Consider the following 18,154-nt stretch of genomic DNA (forward strand, 5'->3'; position numbering starts at 1 on the left):
AAGTTTGGGGACTCTAGCTCTTATTATTTACCAAAATTGCGCAAATAACAGTAAATCGATATCGATTTTTATCGATTGCTTGGAAAAGTTATCGATTGTCGGAAACAAACTCGATCTGCGCAGGCACTAGGAGCACCTTCATCTAAACTTTCAAGTCTATAGCTCTTATATGTTCTGAGATCCTTTTTTCATACGTACGGACGGACGGACGGAAGGACAGACAGACGGATCAAGAATATCTATACTTTATGGGGTCGGAGATGCTTCTGCCTGTTACATACACTTGGATTTTGCACAAATACAATATACCCTTATACCCATTTTTAATGGGTTCAGGGTATAACAAACATTAATATACCCTTATACCCATTTTTACTGGGTTCAGGGTATAATAATAGCAGTATTCATATCAACCGAGTCATATAAGAAAGACCAATTGAATGCATAAATAAGCTGATTCAGCAAAGAATAGTTTCCTTTGCAAAAGCAACGGCAGGGCTTATTGGCTGATGAGCACGAAATGAGGGGATTACAATTGAGCATTGCAATCTCAAAATTAGGATGCTATACATCCTCAGGAAGAGAGTAAAGATGGGACCTAGACACATTAGAAATAAGGTAGTCGTTAACAAATACAAGGTAAAGTGTTCAATTCAACTGAATATAAATTGAATTGAGTTAAAACAATGAAAGATCAAGCTTGCAGTCTATAAAGTCGTGCTGTGCTGAGGGCACTAGATAATTTTCGACAGTGAATGATGACCAGAGATGTTTGGCAAATTGAAATCTCCCAACACCATAAATATGTCAAGTGCATGTAGTATAGATATTCCGCGAAGCAAAAGACACCTAAACTGAGACAATCTCAGCATCAGTAGGCGTACTAAAACAGAAACAATCTGACTGGAGAGTGGCTTTAACACCAATTAACACCCCACAACCTCGAGTCGGCCGATCTTTTCTATGCAAAATAAAATTATTCGAAAAAAACCTCAAAATTAGATATGGTTGAATTTAACCATGTTTCTGAAAGTGCTATTATTCCGAGTCGAAGGAAGTGCTGGCCATGAAAAGAGTATTAAGCTTTGAAATGAGACCTCTGACAATCTGATAATGAAAAAGATTTGTTCAGAAGATGAAGTTAGTTTTTTGGCGCAGAAATGGTACCCTGTATTGAAGGGACTGGAAGGGTAACAGGCTGATTTTTTTGATAAGGACAAAATTTTGGATCACTAATGATTGTGAGATATATCATGTGAAACATTTGTTTTGAATGATGATTTTACGAGGGGTGGACAAACTAAATTTGCTTATGGACACGCTAACAGAAGATTTGCTAGCAACATAGGCTGCCAATGACTCTGAAGTGGTAACCGACGAAAGTCGAGACATAAACTTGCCAACGAGGGGAAACAACAGTTGAAGTTGGCGCTAATAGGTCAGCAGGTAATACATGAATTGAAGTAGCTAAAGAAGCACCATGATTGTTTTTAACAATCTGGGCAAGATTACGCACAGGTCTGCCCTTGCGGCCAGGAGCTGACGAGGCTGAGGTAGCTTGGATAACTGGGACAGCTACGGGCTCTACTGGGACTACTACAGGGGCGGAAACAGAGGTAATAATTATGCAGTTACCCGGAGAAGGCGATAATGACAAAATTAAAGATAAATCAAAGTTGCTAGGTAGGGACAAGAAAGTCGTAGGTGTCTGAACAGACGTAGAGGGCAATTGCAAAAGTGGAGGCTCCAACTGGCGATTGGTTGGAGATTCAAATTTGTATTTGCCAAGCAACTCAAAACTCGAGTCAAAATTACTAGAGAGCTGCTTAGCCGCATTATCCAATTTTAAGAATCGTTTTCTCACAGAATTATACATTCTGCAGAAATCAATTTGCTTGTCGATGCCCTTCTTGGCAATTGCAGCGATATTGTCGCAAAAACGCCCAGTGAGACTTGCACACTTAGCATGCATCATATTTTCACACAGTCAGTAATTTACAAATTGAGGCAGTGCAGAATCATCAGCCTGCTTGCACGTGCGAGGTTGCTTACAGCACGACATAATTATTACAAGCGTATGCAATTAGCGAGTACGTGGAGCAAAACGAAAACGGTACATAAAAATAGAGCAAGTATGCGCTCAGCAATTATTGCATGCGTACACAAACAAAACTTTTGGAGCGAAAAGCAATAGCAAAAATTTTCGAGAGCACGATGCACAAGCGGAAATATGCAGTAGCGAACACACGTACAAACAAGTGTATGCACAGGGGAGAACCAAAGCAAAAGAATCAAAACAGGCAAGAACAACAACACGGAACCAAAGCTTTACAAATGTAAAGCAGTATTAAAGCGCAAAAATATATAAAACTCTTGGAGCACAAGTAATACAAGTCAATCACTCTCAACTGGAACTTAATTTTTTGAGCATTGCGAAAGATTCAGTGGTTTTCGGACTCCAATCCAGAGACTTTTCTTTTTATACCCTGAACCCATTAAAAATAGTTAGAGGGGAATATTGTATTTGTGCAAAATCCAAATGTATGTAACAGGCAGGAGGAAACTTCTCCGACCCAATAAAGTATATATATTCTTGATCAGCACCAATAGCCGAGTCGATCTAGCCATGTCTCTCTGTCCGTCCGTCCGTCTGTCCGTATGTCAGTATGTATGAACGCAAGGATCTCAGAACCTATAAGAGCTAGTGACTTGAAACAACAAGCAACATATCATGTTTCGTGACTCTAGCTCTTATTATTTACCAAAATTGCCCAAAAAACAGGATATCGATATCGATTTTTATCGATTGTTTGGAGAACGGAGTAAGTTATCGATTATCGGAAACAAACTCGATCTGCGCAGGCACTAGGAGCACCCACATCTAAAATTTCAAGTCTATAGCTCTTACATGTTCTGAGATCCTTGCGTTCATACATACGGACGGACGGACGGACAGACAGACGGACATGATCGATTCGGCTATTGATGCTGATCAAGAATATTTATACTTTATGGGGTCGGAGATGCTTCCTTCTGCCTGTTACATACATTTAGAATTTGGACAAATACAATATACATTTATACCCATTTTTAATGGGTTCAGGGTATAAAAACTACAGCGAATCACGGATCATCTGCAACAGTTGCACTCGCGATAGAGCCGACGTTAGAATTTGATAGAAATGGTTGCGCACGCATGTTAATCAACCAAATCAAAAACATTGCGCGAATATACGATTTGGAAGACAATTACTTGCGCATGCTGTTTATTAAAAAGCTGAAAGGAAGAGCGCAACACTGGTTGCATGGCAATTCAACGCCCATACTGGAGCCTTTGATTAATGATTTGTTAGACAAGCCCGTCAATAAAACAGTATTCTCGAAGTTGGATCTTAAAAACAGATACTTCCACGTGTTTGTTAACAAAGATTCTGTAAAATATACGTCCTTCGTAACCCTTTGGCTCAATATGAGTTTTTGAGAATGCCGAAGGGTATAGAAAATGCTTCTGCTGTATTTCAACGGCTTGTTAAGAAAATTTTGGCGACTTGATCAGTGAGAATAAGGTTATTGTATTATGGTTGCAAGCAGAGATATAGAACATTTAGACACACTGAGGGAAGTCTACTAAAAATAAGCTCGAGTTACGTTTAAAAAATGAGAATTTTTGCAATCGAAGATAAAATACTTGGTGAAGGTATCAGGGCAGACGAAAAGGAAATTGAAGCGATTAAAAATGCAGACGGTACAAAGTTTTTAAGGTTTGTGTTCATAGTTTAGGCGTTTCATTAAGGATTTTTCAACAATAGCTAAGCTAACCTTTTGAAGAACGAAAAACAATTCGCGTTTAATGAAAAAGAATTGGAATGCTTCGTCACTATAAAAAAAAAACTTATACTAGCACTAGTATTAGCAATTTATGGTTATAAAGACAAGATTAAATTTCAAAAGAGAATGGCAAGTCGCATCCGATATTTTATTTTTCTAAACGAACGACTGAAGTTTTGTTAAGGTACCACAGTTTTGAATTGGAAACGTTGGCAATCATTAATGCACTCAGCAAACTTCGAATTTAACGCTTACTTTAAACATAATCTATCTGAATGGCCTGGTGGGCGTTTGTAGCATGTACTGTGGTGAAGCTACTCTAGCAATACATATCGGTTAGCAACGGTGACGGCGGTTAGCAGCCAATCTTCACAAAATTGTTCGGGAAGTATTCACCGAGCCTCCTCGTGGTTGAGTTAGCATGGCCGGGCGGGATCCTCTTGCTCCCTAGCTCTTTCGGGTGGGGGGGTTCTTTTTGCCATGTCTCGACCTGCATACACAATTTTATTTTAGGATCCCTACAGAATCTAAATTGGAGACCGATACTCCAAAGAAACAAAATCTCAAACAGGCATAACTTAACGAGCACTTAAAGTGCCAATACAATGGTGATAGCTTTCATTAGGGCATAAATATTCCGAAGAGGCGAAGTCTTGGATGTAAGCTGACTCTCGCGTTCGATACCCTTCCAACCATGATCTTCAGCGTTTAAGGTTTTGAAGATCCCAAAAAAAAAAACAATCTTCTACGACATTATATCACCATGTCACCAGGAAAGAAAACTTAGCAATTCATAATCAAAATCCGTAATTAATATTTATTATAAAGAAAAGCATTATTCAATGAAATTGAATCCTTCCGTTGGGTAATCTGCATCTTATTACAAGTGGCATTAATGTTTCACAATAATTCAGTAACTAAAACTAGTCAGTTAATATTTTTACAATGGCTCAAAAATTCTTCAAAAATAATTCATTTTATAAACTATTCAGTTAATATTTTTTTTCTTATTGAGCAAAAAAAAAAAAAAAAAAAAAATCTCAAATTTTCCCTAAAGTGCATTTTAATAATTATCGAATAAGGCTAGGCAAGGAAAAAAGTGACATTAGTAAATTGAACTGAAGTGTATTCAGCAAAAGAAAAAAAATTTATTATAATAGAGTCAATATAACTGTAGTTGATGGTTAATTGTATGGTTGAAAAAAAATATGGGCCACAGAAGGTTAAGCTCGAAGCGCATGGGCAAATCGGAGCGCAGCGCAACCAGCTGATCAGTGAATACGATGATACATCTTTGTGTACATATATTTGATTCTGTTAAAAATCTTTTCTTTAAGGCTGCTTCCGTTTCAGCTAATAATTGAGTGGGGTGTAGGTAGAATCAAAGATGATAAGCATTCACCAGACTGACACGGTCATAAACATATTGATCGGAGCTAAAGCGTAATGTGAAACAGAAAGTCGAAAAAAAAGCGCAGCAGGTGCGCATGTCAGCTTGGCTGTGCTTATCTGTGCCAAAATAAGAAAATATACTCAAAACAAAAGGTACAGACTTACATGTATTCCTCGATGAAAGGCCTTCCAGTGGAGAGTTTGCAGCAAATTTTATTTTATTTTTTTTCATTTGTTTTCTTTTGTCTTCTGTGGGGCTTTAAATTGTTTTGATTATATTATTATGCCACATGAGGGTTTTTAAATTGTGAGTACTTAGAAGATGCTCTCCGAAACTAAGTGGGAAAAATTCAAAAAAAAAAAATATAAAAAGAAGATAGATATAGATAGATTTTTTTTTTGAGGGCCCTAATCAATGCACTGTGCACAAACTTTTGGAAGTCTCTCATAAGATTTCATTAACAATTTTTTTACTAAAAATATCTAACAGCAATTTTCATGCATCTGCACGCTCCGGCCAACTTAATGGGCGATGCCATCTGGGCTTCTGATCAGCGGCGCGTCAATGGGGCCCAAAAGGCTACTCCCTCTTTCGGATTCCAGACTGTGGAAACGGCACCTGCCCGTTCTTGCTGGCATGAGCAAGGGAATGGCAGCTGATCCGCAGTTGAGGCTGACGTCTATTTAATGGGGCAGAAATAACATTGCCGTCCCAAGAAATTACAGTGCCGTCCAATGGGCACACGTGGCGGTTGCCTCAAAATAAGTTGGTTTTTATGTCAGAGACGGCAGCGGCAAGATTGATTCCTCCAAAAATTACTTTCGGCAGGCAGACAAGAACTGGTTAAAACAGTGACCAGATCTTGGCACAAAGAAATATATGCCGGTGAGGTGCTGGTGGCCGGCTGGCGTAGCGAAAGGTTTATCATCAAACGAACAAAAAAATTGATATTTCGCCCATCGGCCACTTTAAGGGTTTTCCTTTTTATTTTTTTATTTATTTTGTTTTTGGTTCAATTTAGTTGGAATTTAAGCCCTACGAATTAAACGACTGATGCTTTTAGTTTAATTTTATTGGTGGGGCTATGTCCGAACCGCCGCAGCCAGACCTTCGATGGTAAAGAAATTTTTGAAAGAAAGAAGGGTTATATCCGGGACCTACAGGCTTATATAGGGTCTCAGAGCTTTTTTTCTTTCGCGGATTAGATTGAAGATAGCTGCGCTGCCAACGTGCACGCAGGCGGTTTATAGTAGCGGCAGAATCATTCGCAGCTGACCGTGACAGACAAAAGCTGATCGCTATAGCGTCGTTACACAAACGCTAGCTGTTAGGATCGCTTACGCGGTTTAATTCAAATAGGAAAATTGCGACCATTACACCACCCGATAATATCCTACCGTTAGACGGGTATATTAGCGGGAATTAGACTCTAATGTCCTTGGCATGAAAAGTGCCAATTTCTTTTCCTTGCTGATTTTCAAGGGAATAAAAACAATTGCCGAGTTTCTTTTTAACACGGCATTTAATAAACTGGGGAGCCAGTTCAGCATTAAAATTGTGAGAGAATTTACTAAGCGCAAAATTTCGACAGAACACCTCCTGTCCTTCACGAAAAGAAACAGGCTTGCTGCGTAAATTATATTGAGCCGCATTGCGCTCATAGGCTTTCCTGATGTTTTTCTGAATATCTGTCCTTAGCAATGCCAACTGGTCAGACCGCAACAGGGGGACCAGCGGTTCTTCCAATAAGGACAATTCCACCCGGAATAGGGCACGGTATGGAGAACACCCAATCGATTGGTACAGAGCAGACCTTAAGGAGCATGAAATCCCTGTAATATGTTCATCCCAATGGGTCTGATCCTGTTTTAAATACGAGCGAATGGCGGCGAGTATTGAGCGGTTAACTCGTTCTGCAGCATTGCTCTGCGGTGAATATAGAGCTGTATACAGGTGTTCAATGCCAAGTTCGACTAAGAAGGCATTGAACTCACGAGCTTTGAACTGTGTGCCGTTGTCACTTATTATAGTTTGTGGCACACCATAACAATGGAAAATTTGTTCAAGAAGAAATTTTTGTATCACAGCTGAGGTGAATTTCTTCAGGGGCTGCAACCAATGATACTTGCTAAAGTGATCTAAGACTATTAACAATCCCACATGACCGCTTTTGCTTCTAGGGTATGGCCCAAGCAGGTCAATATAAAGCCTTTGAAATGGTCTGAAAGTTGGGATGTGAGCACCCATAGGTGGCCGAAGGGTATAATTTGGAGCCTTAGTTTCTTTACATATCTCGCAATTTCGTATGTATTCACGTACATCTTTAACTAATCCTGGCCAGAACAAATGTCTGCCGATTTTCTCAATGGTTTTTTGCATGCCGGCGTGAGACGACGTTATGCTGTCATGGGCTTGTTTGAGCACATCGACTTTAAGTCGATCAGGCACCCATAGTTTCCATGAAGGACTTTCTGGTGTCGAGTCTCCCCTCGAATGTTCGGTGCGTAGATACAAAAACTTATCAACGATTTGTATGTCCGGAAACAGAGTAAAATTTTGGGAAATTTTGTCTTTAATTTGTACATGGCTAGCGTCCATAAATGTATCGGACTCAAGATCTATTACAGGACCCATGTCTAATTGAGCGATTTCATTCTCAGGCAACCGAGACAAAGCGTCGGGAACAATGTGTTCTATGCCTTTCCGATGGGAGACGGAAAATTTAAATTGTTGCAGTCTAAAAACCCATCGTGCCAGTCTACCCGATATACTTTGCTGGCGCATAAGCCATACCAAACTAGAATGGTCGGTAACCACTTCAAATTCCTGGAGTTCCAAATAACATCGGAACTTCTCGATAGCTAATATGACTGCTAGGCATTCACGCTCGGTAACACTATAGTTTCGCTGCGCACGGCTTAATTTTTTTGACATGAAAGCTATCGGTTGTTCTTCATTATCTTCAGACATCTGTACTAAAACGGCGCCAATGCCAAAATCACTAGCGTCACAATGTAAGAAAAATTTCTTCTTAAAGTCAGCATTTTTTAAAACCGGCGAGGATGTTAGCACTGTTTTTAAGTTGTCTATTGCGGTCTGTGCTTCAGGGGTCCACTCAAACTTTTTCTTTGTCGATAATATGTCCGTTATGGGGCAAGTGAGATCGGAAAAGTTGCATATAAACCGACGATACCAACCGCAAACTCCTAGAAATCCTCGAACTTGCTTCGAGTTTTTTGGCGGCGGCCAATTTACAAATCAAGCTACTTTTTCCGGATCTGTGCAAATACCTCCGCTACCAATCACGTAACCAAGATAATTGATACTTGTTACACAGAATTGACTTTTCGAAATATTTAAAGTCAAGTTGGCTTTTCTAAACTGCTCAGCGATGCGAACCAATACCGCCAGATGTGAACTGAAATCTTCTGACACAATACACAGATCATCTATATAACCAAACACGCCATTCTGACACGCAGGTCAGAAGGAATTATCTCGTCCATTAACCGACACATGGTAGAAGGCGCGTTACAAAGGCCAAAGGGCATGACCTTAAACTGATATAGCGGTCTTCCGGGGACCGTAAAAGCAGTGAGAGGCTTTGAATCCTCGGAAAGTTATATTTGTCAATAGGCGTCTTTCAAATCTAGTTTGGAAATTATATTCGCCTTAGGTAGCCGCGAAAAAATGCCATCGATGCTCGGCAAAGGATAAGCATCTTTTTTTGTGGCGTCATTCAGTCTTCGAGCATCCAGACAAAGGCGCACTTTGTTGGGCTTAAGGACGAATCGCATAAGCGAGCTCCAAGCGCTTACAGACGGGTCAATAACTCCAAGCTGCAACATGCGATCAATTTCTGCATATAACAACTTTTCTACGGCGGGACTTACAGGATAGAATCTTTGTTTCACTGGACGTGCGTCTCCTATATCTATACGGTGTTGGATCAATGTTGTGCGGCCTAATCTATCAGCAGCGTTGGGGAACAACTGCTTTACTACGTGCAGCTGTTGCGTTTGCTGGCTATGTAAGGGGTATGCAATCGACTCTGTTTCCTGCTCTTTTTCCATTGATTTTAGTTCTACAGAATTTATAATGCTTGGCGCAAGCTCAAAGGCTCTCCGAAAATCATGACCTAAAATTAGATTTTGGTTTATAGAAGGAATCACATACAGTTTCAAGGACTTGGTATTGGAAGTATTCACCGAGCCTCCTCGTGGTTGAGTTAGCATGGCCGGGCGGGATCCTCTTGCTCCCTAGCTCTTTCGGGTGGGGGGGTTCTTTTTGCCATGTCTCGACCTGCATACACAATTTTATTTTAGGATCCCTACAGAATCTAAATTGGAGACCGATACTCCAAAGAAACAAAATCTCAAACAGGCATAACTTAACGAGCACTTAAAGTGCCAATACAATGGTGATAGCTTTCATTAGGGCATAAATATTCCGAAGAGGCGAAGTCTTGGATGTAAGCTGACTCTCGCGTTCGATACCCTTCCAACCATGATCTTCAGCGTTTAAGGTTTTGAAGATCCCAAAAAAAAAAACAATCTTCTACGACATTATATCACCATGTCACCAGGAAAGAAAACTTAGCAATTCATAATCAAAATCCGTAATTAATATTTATTATAAAGAAAAGCATTATTCAATGAAATTGAATCCTTCCGTTGGGTAATCTGCATCTTATTACAAGTGGCATTAATGTTTCACAATAATTCAGTAACTAAAACTAGTCAGTTAATATTTTTACAATGGCTCAAAAATTCTTCAAAAATAATTCATTTTATAAACTATTCAGTTAATATTTTTTTTCTTATTGAGCAAAAAAAAAAAAAAAAAAAAAATCTCAAATTTTCCCTAAAGTGCATTTTAATAATTATCGAATAAGGCTAGGCAAGGAAAAAAGTGACATTAGTAAATTGAACTGAAGTGTATTCAGCAAAAGAAAAAAAATTTATTATAATAGAGTCAATATAACTGTAGTTGATGGTTAATTGTATGGTTGAAAAAAAATATGGGCCACAGAAGGTTAAGCTCGAAGCGCATGGGCAAATCGGAGCGCAGCGCAACCAGCTGATCAGTGAATACGATGATACATCTTTGTGTACATATATTTGATTCTGTTAAAAATCTTTTCTTTAAGGCTGCTTCCGTTTCAGCTAATAATTGAGTGGGGTGTAGGTAGAATCAAAGATGATAAGCATTCACCAGACTGACACGGTCATAAACATATTGATCGGAGCTAAAGCGTAATGTGAAACAGAAAGTCGAAAAAAAAGCGCAGCAGGTGCGCATGTCAGCTTGGCTGTGCTTATCTGTGCCAAAATAAGAAAATATACTCAAAACAAAAGGTACAGACTTACATGTATTCCTCGATGAAAGGCCTTCCAGTGGAGAGTTTGCAGCAAATTTTATTTTATTTTTTTTCATTTGTTTTCTTTTGTCTTCTGTGGGGCTTTAAATTGTTTTGATTATATTATTATGCCACATGAGGGTTTTTAAATTGTGAGTACTTAGAAGATGCTCTCCGAAACTAAGTGGGAAAAATTCAAAAAAAAAAAATATAAAAAGAAGAAGGGGGATAGATTTTTTTTTTGAGGGCCCTAATCAATGCACTGTGCACAAACTTTTGGAAGTCTCTCATAAGATTTCATTAACAATTTTTTTACTAAAAATATCTAACAGCAATTTTCATGCATCTGCACGCTCCGGCCAACTTAATGGGCGATGCCATCTGGGCTTCTGATCAGCGGCGCGTCAATGGGGCCCAAAAGGCTACTCCCTCTTTCGGATTCCAGACTGTGGAAACGGCACCTGCCCGTTCTTGCTGGCATGAGCAAGGGAATGGCAGCTGATCCGCAGTTGAGGCTGACGTCTATTTAATGGGGCAGAAATAACATTGCCGTCCCAAGAAATTACAGTGCCGTCCAATGGGCACACGTGGCGGTTGCCTCAAAATAAGTTGGTTTTTATGTCAGAGACGGCAGCGGCAAGATTGATTCCTCCAAAAATTACTTTCGGCAGGCAGACAAGAACTGGTTAAAACAGTGACCAGATCTTGGCACAAAGAAATATATGCCGGTGAGGTGCTGGTGGCCGGCTGGCGTAGCGAAAGGTTTATCATCAAACGAACAAAAAAATTGATATTTCGCCCATCGGCCACTTTAAGGGTTTTCCTTTTTATTTTTTTATTTATTTTGTTTTTGGTTCAATTTAGTTGGAATTTAAGCCCTACGAATTAAACGACTGATGCTTTTAGTTTAATTTTATTGGTGGGGCTATGTCCGAACCGCCGCAGCCAGACCTTCGATGGTAAAGAAATTTTTGAAAGAAAGAAGGGTTATATCCGGGACCTACAGGCTTATATAGGGTCTCAGAGCTTTTTTTCTTTCGCGGATTAGATTGAAGATAGCTGCGCTGCCAACGTGCACGCAGGCGGTTTATAGTAGCGGCAGAATCATTCGCAGCTGACCGTGACAGACAAAAGCTGATCGCTATAGCGTCGTTACACAAACGCTAGCTGTTAGGATCGCTTACGCGGTTTAATTCAAATAGGAAAATTGCGACCATTACACCACCCGATAATATCCTACCGTTAGACGGGTATATTAGCGGGAATTAGACTCTAATGTCCTTGGCATGAAAAGTGCCAATTTCTTTTCCTTGCTGATTTTCAAGGGAATAAAAACAATTGCCGAGTTTCTTTTTAACACGGCATTTAATAAACTGGGGAGCCAGTTCAGCATTAAAATTGTGAGAGAATTTACTAAGCGCAAAATTTCGACAGAACACCTCCTGTCCTTCACGAAAAGAAACAGGCTTGCTGCGTAAATTATATTGAGCCGCATTGCGCTCATAGGCTTTCCTGATGTTTTTCTGAATATCTGTCCTTAGCAATGCCAACTGGTCAGACCGCAACAGGGGGACCAGCGGTTCTTCCAATAAGGACAATTCCACCCGGAATAGGGCACGGTATGGAGAACACCCAATCGATTGGTACAGAGCAGACCTTAAGGAGCATGAAATCCCTGTAATATGTTCATCCCAATGGGTCTGATCCTGTTTTAAATACGAGCGAATGGCGGCGAGTATTGAGCGGTTAACTCGTTCTGCAGCATTGCTCTGCGGTGAATATAGAGCTGTATACAGGTGTTCAATGCCAAGTTCGACTAAGAAGGCATTGAACTCACGAGCTTTGAACTGTGTGCCGTTGTCACTTATTATAGTTTGTGGCACACCATAACAATGGAAAATTTGTTCAAGAAGAAATTTTTGTATCACAGCTGAGGTGAATTTCTTCAGGGGCTGCAACCAATGATACTTGCTAAAGTGATCTAAGACTATTAACAATCCCACATGACCGCTTTTGCTTCTAGGGTATGGCCCAAGCAGGTCAATATAAAGCCTTTGAAATGGTCTGAAAGTTGGGATGTGAGCACCCATAGGTGGCCGAAGGGTATAATTTGGAGCCTTAGTTTCTTTACATATCTCGCAATTTCGTATGTATTCACGTACATCTTTAACTAATCCTGGCCAGAACAAATGTCTGCCGATTTTCTCAATGGTTTTTTGCATGCCGGCGTGAGACGACGTTATGCTGTCATGGGCTTGTTTGAGCACATCGACTTTAAGTCGATCAGGCACCCATAGTTTCCATGAAGGACTTTCTGGTGTCGAGTCTCCCCTCGAATGTTCGGTGCGTAGATACAAAAACTTATCAACGATTTGTATGTCCGGAAACAGAGTAAAATTTTGGGAAATTTTGTCTTTAATTTGTACATGGCTAGCGTCCATAAATGTATCGGACTCAAGATCTATTACAGGACCCATGTCTAATTGAGCGATTTCATTCTCAGGCAACCGAGACAAAGCGTCGGGAACAATGTGTTCTATGCCTTTCCGATGGGAGACGGAAAATTTAAATTGTTGCAGTCTAAAAACCCATCGTGCCAGTCTACCCGATATACTTTGCTGGCGCATAAGCCATACCAAACTAGAATGGTCGGTAACCACTTCAAATTCCTGGAGTTCCAAATAACATCGGAACTTCTCGATGGCTAATATGACTGCTAGGCATTCACGCTCGGTAACACTATAGTTTCGCTGCGCACGGCTTAATTTTTTTGACATGAAAGCTATCGGTTGTTCTTCATTATCTTCAGACATCTGTACTAAAACGGCGCCAATGCCAAAATCACTAGCGTCACAATGTAAGAAAAATTTCTTCTTAAAGTCAGCATTTTTTAAAACCGGCGAGGATGTTAGCACTGTTTTTAAGTTGTCTATTGCGGTCTGTGCTTCAGGGGTCCACTCAAACTTTTTCTTTGTCGATAATATGTCCGTTATGGGGCAAGTGAGATCGGAAAAGTTGCATATAAACCGACGATACCAACCGCAAACTCCTAGAAATCCTCGAACTTGCTTCGAGTTTTTTGGCGGCGGCCAATTTACAAATCAAGCTACTTTTTCCGGATCTGTGCAAATACCTCCGCTACCAATCACGTAACCAAGATAATTGATACTTGTTACACAGAATTGACTTTTCGAAATATTTAAAGTCAAGTTGGCTTTTCTAAACTGCTCAGCGATGCGAACCAATACCGCCAGATGTGAACTGAAATCTTCTGACACAATACACAGATCATCTATATAACCAAACACGCCATTCTGACACGCAGGTCAGAAGGAATTATCTCGTCCATTAACCGACACATGGTAGAAGGCGCGTTACAAAGGCCAAAGGGCATGACCTTAAACTGATATAGCGGTCTTCCGGGGACCGTAAAAGCAGTGAGAGGCTTTGAATCCTCGGAAAGTTATATTTGTCAATAGGCGTCTTTCAAATCTAGTTTGGAAATTATATTCGCCTTAGGTAGCCGCGAAAAAATGCCATCGATGCTCGGCAAAGGATAAGCATCTTTTTTTGTGGCGTCATTCAGTCTTCGAGCATCCAGACAAAGGCGCACTTTGTTGGGCTTAAGGACGAATCGCATAAGCGAGCTCCAAGCGCTTACAGACGGGTCAATAACTCCAAGCTGCAACATGCGATCAATTTCTGCATATAACAACTTTTCTACGGCGGGACTTACAGGATAGAATCTTTGTTTCACTGGACGTGCGTCTCCTATATCTATACGGTGTTGGATCAATGTTGTGCGGCCTAATCTATCAGCAGCGTTGGGGAACAACTGCTTTACTACGTGCAGCTGTTGCGTTTGCTGGCTATGTAAGGGGTATGCAATCGACTCTGTTTCCTGCTCTTTTTCCATTGATTTTAGTTCTACAGAATTTATAATGCTTGGCGCAAGCTCAAAGGCTCTCCGAAAATCATGACCTAAAATTAGATTTTGGTTTATAGAAGGAATCACATACAGTTTCAAGGACTTGGTAGCCGATTTATACTGCATTTTAACTTCAAGCACTCCGATGACTTTCTGACTATGGCCATCTGCTGTTCTGACATGCAATTTAATAGGCTTAAATTCCGGCATTGCGGTAAAATCTTGTTGCGCAAGCGTAGAACCTATGCAGCTAATATTCGCGCCTGTATCCAATAGACCAAGCTCGGTAAAGGTTAAAAATGACACTTCGGCATAGCTGCGCATATTGGTGGGATTGCAAAAAACTGTCGAAACTAAAAGCTTGCTATGTTGCTTGATTTTTGAATAATAATTTTTCAAGCGCTGCGTTCGCTGAGAAATACGGGGTTTTTCTTCATAAAAAATCTTATTTCGGACATGCAAATAATTAGCTAACCGTTCATGATACGGTAAAAATCGTAATTTAATAGTTTTGGCTATTTCTAAATTGTTGGAATGTGACTTTAAAGTCGGTGTAGAGACCAAGCTTTTGCTTCGGTCCACAGGTACACAGTTCGTATGGGAATTAATTAGATTTTTGGGGGCATCCGACTGCTGCTGGATGCACCCTTCTGTTGGTTTTCCGAAGCTTTGGCACTGGGGCTTATAAATGTTGGGTGCCCCGCATCCGTAACAGAAAATACGGCGGTCAGCAAGGCAATTTTCCCACAGATGCCCTTGCTCTTCGCAGTTCCAACATTTAAAGTTGGCATGACATCTACGAATTGCTGCGATGTCAAAGTTTGTATCTTCTGAATTTTCTACCTCCGGTTCAATAAAAGACTCTTCTAGTCCATATACTTGGCGACGGCCAATAGTCCTGGATTTATTCATACCATCAGTGCGACAACTGAGCTCATTAACTAAATTCTCGTTCATTTGGACCAATCTACGTAGATGGCCAACTGAACTTATTAGCTGGTATAGCAGTTTATGTCGGGTTTCGGGTAATAAATTATTTTTTAAAATTTCGATTAACTCCTCCTCGTCAATTTTAATTGCAAATTTATCGATCAGTGATGGTACAGCGTCATGGAACGACACAAATGATTCCCCAGGGTTTTGCTTTTTAGCTCTTACTAGTTCCTTGCTCATAAAATCGGAGCGATAATCTTTGTACTGATGGCGAAGTGCAGTACAAAATTCAGTCCAGACTATGTGGTCTACCTGCTTGTGGTACCGCCAGTACCAGTCACGGGCTTTGCCTAAAAATAGCACATGTAAGTGCTTACAGAGACCCATAAAGTCGCTGTCTAAAGTTTCATCAGTCAATGTTTTGACTCTATATAGAAATTCTTCTACCCCTAATCCTTCGGTAGACCCATCGAAATTAAGATTCCATTTTTGCATGGTGTCAGCAATTTTTCCATTTCGGAATGACGAACTACTAGGCGACACCGGGATCGGGGTTGGCAACACTCTTGGAAAGGGTGTTGCTTGCATTTGCAGTGATGACATAACGCGAGTGATTGATTGTTCGATCATCTCCTGAATTATCCTATAGTCCACTCCCAGATTTTGGCGGGTATTATTGGACTGAGTGGGTCTTCCTCTTCTTCTTACACCAGGAGCTGGATTCGTGCTATTGCTAGCGTCGAGTCCTGATTGTGGCACATCACTAACATCTAATAACCTTGCTGTTGGATTCTCGCCACTCTGGCTCGGACCAGGATTAAGAGATTTTGCTAGACTGCGCGTTACCGTTACGTGGAGGTGGAGCAGATTGTTTTCCTCTCGGCGAGCAATCTCCAACTAATTTAATTGAGGCTGGGTCAATCACAGCACTACAACTGGGACATTTAGCATGGTTTACCAACCAACCTTCCAAGCAAAGTTTGTGAAAAACATGCCTACAAGGGGTGCAATAGCAAGACTGTGTATTGTCCATTACTAACTGGCATAGAACACAGTGGTTATCAGCTCTCTCTGACGACGGCTGTACATTTTGTGGGCTGCGTAAAGGCAACATGATTAATTAAATTTTTCCTGATTCGTGACATTGGTTTGGTAACATAATAGAGTAGAAGTTTTTTTTTTTTTTTTTTTTTTTTTTAATTTTAATTACGAAATATAATCGCCTTAATGAAAGTAGGTAATTTATCTGGTTTATTGAAACTACTTTAGAAAGCGGTTTGGCCAAGTTCCGGGCAACATTATAACTATCTTTGATAGTATCGTTAATACAAAACCATTCAATCTGCCTTTATAACTTTTGGCTCCACGAAGACTGAGATTTACTTAACCATCCACAAGCTATCAAGTAGCAATCAGTACTGATATCTTATCAAAATATGCAGTATTCTAAAATTGCATATGAAAGTATTTCTACTTAAGCAAACCTAATCTGTTGTTTCTCCAAAATTATAAGAAAGAAAACGAGCAAATGTATGGGACCGATTGTATAGCTGGTGTTAATAACTATAGTCGTGTTTATATATAGGCACTCAACAATATAGTAAGGTCAGATTCTCGGCATAATTCTAGCTCTGAATTGTAAGCATCGTAGTCCTAATTACTATCTTGTATACTACCAGTATCTGCGCATGCGGAAGATAGACTAAACCAGTCACATCGACGTCAGCGTGCGTGGACAATAATATAAAGACTTATTTTTATTTCTTTTTTTTTTTTGTTTATTGACAACCCCAGGCCCCATGATTGGGCGCCAAAAATTTATGTAGCATGTACTGTGGTGAAGCTACTCTAGCAATACATATCGGGTAGCAACGGTGACGGCGGTTAACAGCCAATCTTCACAAAATTGTTCGGGAAGTATTCACCGAGCCTCCTCGTGGTTGAGTTAGCATGGCAGGGCGGGATCCTCTTGCTCCCTAGCTCTTTCGGGTGGGGGGGTTCTTTTTGCCATGTCTCGACCTGCATACACAATTTTATTTTAGGATCCCTACAGAATCTAAATTGGAGACCGATACTCCAAAGAAACAAAATCTCAAACAGGCATAACTTAACGAGCACTTAAAGTGCCAATACAATGGTGATAGCTTTCATTAGGGCATAGATATTCCGAAGAGGCGAAGTCTTGGATGTAAGCTGACTCTCGCGTTCGATACCCTCCCAACCATGATCTTCAGCGTTTAAGGTTTTGAAGATCCCAAAAAAAACAATCTTCTACGACATTATATCACCATGTCACCAGGAAAGAAAACTTAGCAATTCATAATCAAAATCCGTAATTAATATTTATTATAAAGAAAAGCATTATTCAATGAAATTGAATCCTTCCGTTGGATAATCTGCATCTTATTACAAGGGGCATTAATGATTCAACAATAATTCAGTAACTAAAACTAGTCAGCTAATATTTTTACAATGGCTCAAAAATTCTTCAAAAATAATTCATTTTATAAACTATTCAGTTAATATTTTTTTTCTTATTGAGCAAAAAAAAAAAAAAAAAAAAAAATCTCAAATTTTCGCTAAAGTGCATTTTAATAATTATCGAATAAGGCTAGGCAAGAAAAAAAGTGAGATTAGTAAATTGAACTGAAGTGTATTCAGCAAAAGAAAAAAAAAATTATTATAATAGAGTCAATATAATTGTAGTTGCTGG

At 39.9% G+C, this 18,154-nt stretch overlaps 1 long non-coding RNA gene and 1 other non-coding gene across 2 annotated transcripts in view; both read right to left on the reverse strand.

Moving 5' to 3' along the window:
• Nucleotides 1–18,154, reverse strand: part of LOC6636301 (uncharacterized) — a 288,985-nt gene that overhangs the window by 84,883 nt on the left and 185,948 nt on the right. The window lies entirely within an intron of this gene.
• LOC116649902 (uncharacterized) overlaps nt 1–18,154 on the reverse strand; it is a 36,137-nt gene that overhangs the window by 8,482 nt on the left and 9,501 nt on the right. The gene's annotated exons all lie outside the window — the stretch shown is intronic.

This window comes from Drosophila virilis, chromosome 2 (assembly GCF_030788295.1).
Source record: "Drosophila virilis strain 15010-1051.87 chromosome 2, Dvir_AGI_RSII-ME, whole genome shotgun sequence".
Lineage (NCBI taxonomy): Eukaryota > Metazoa > Arthropoda > Insecta > Diptera > Drosophilidae > Drosophila > Drosophila virilis.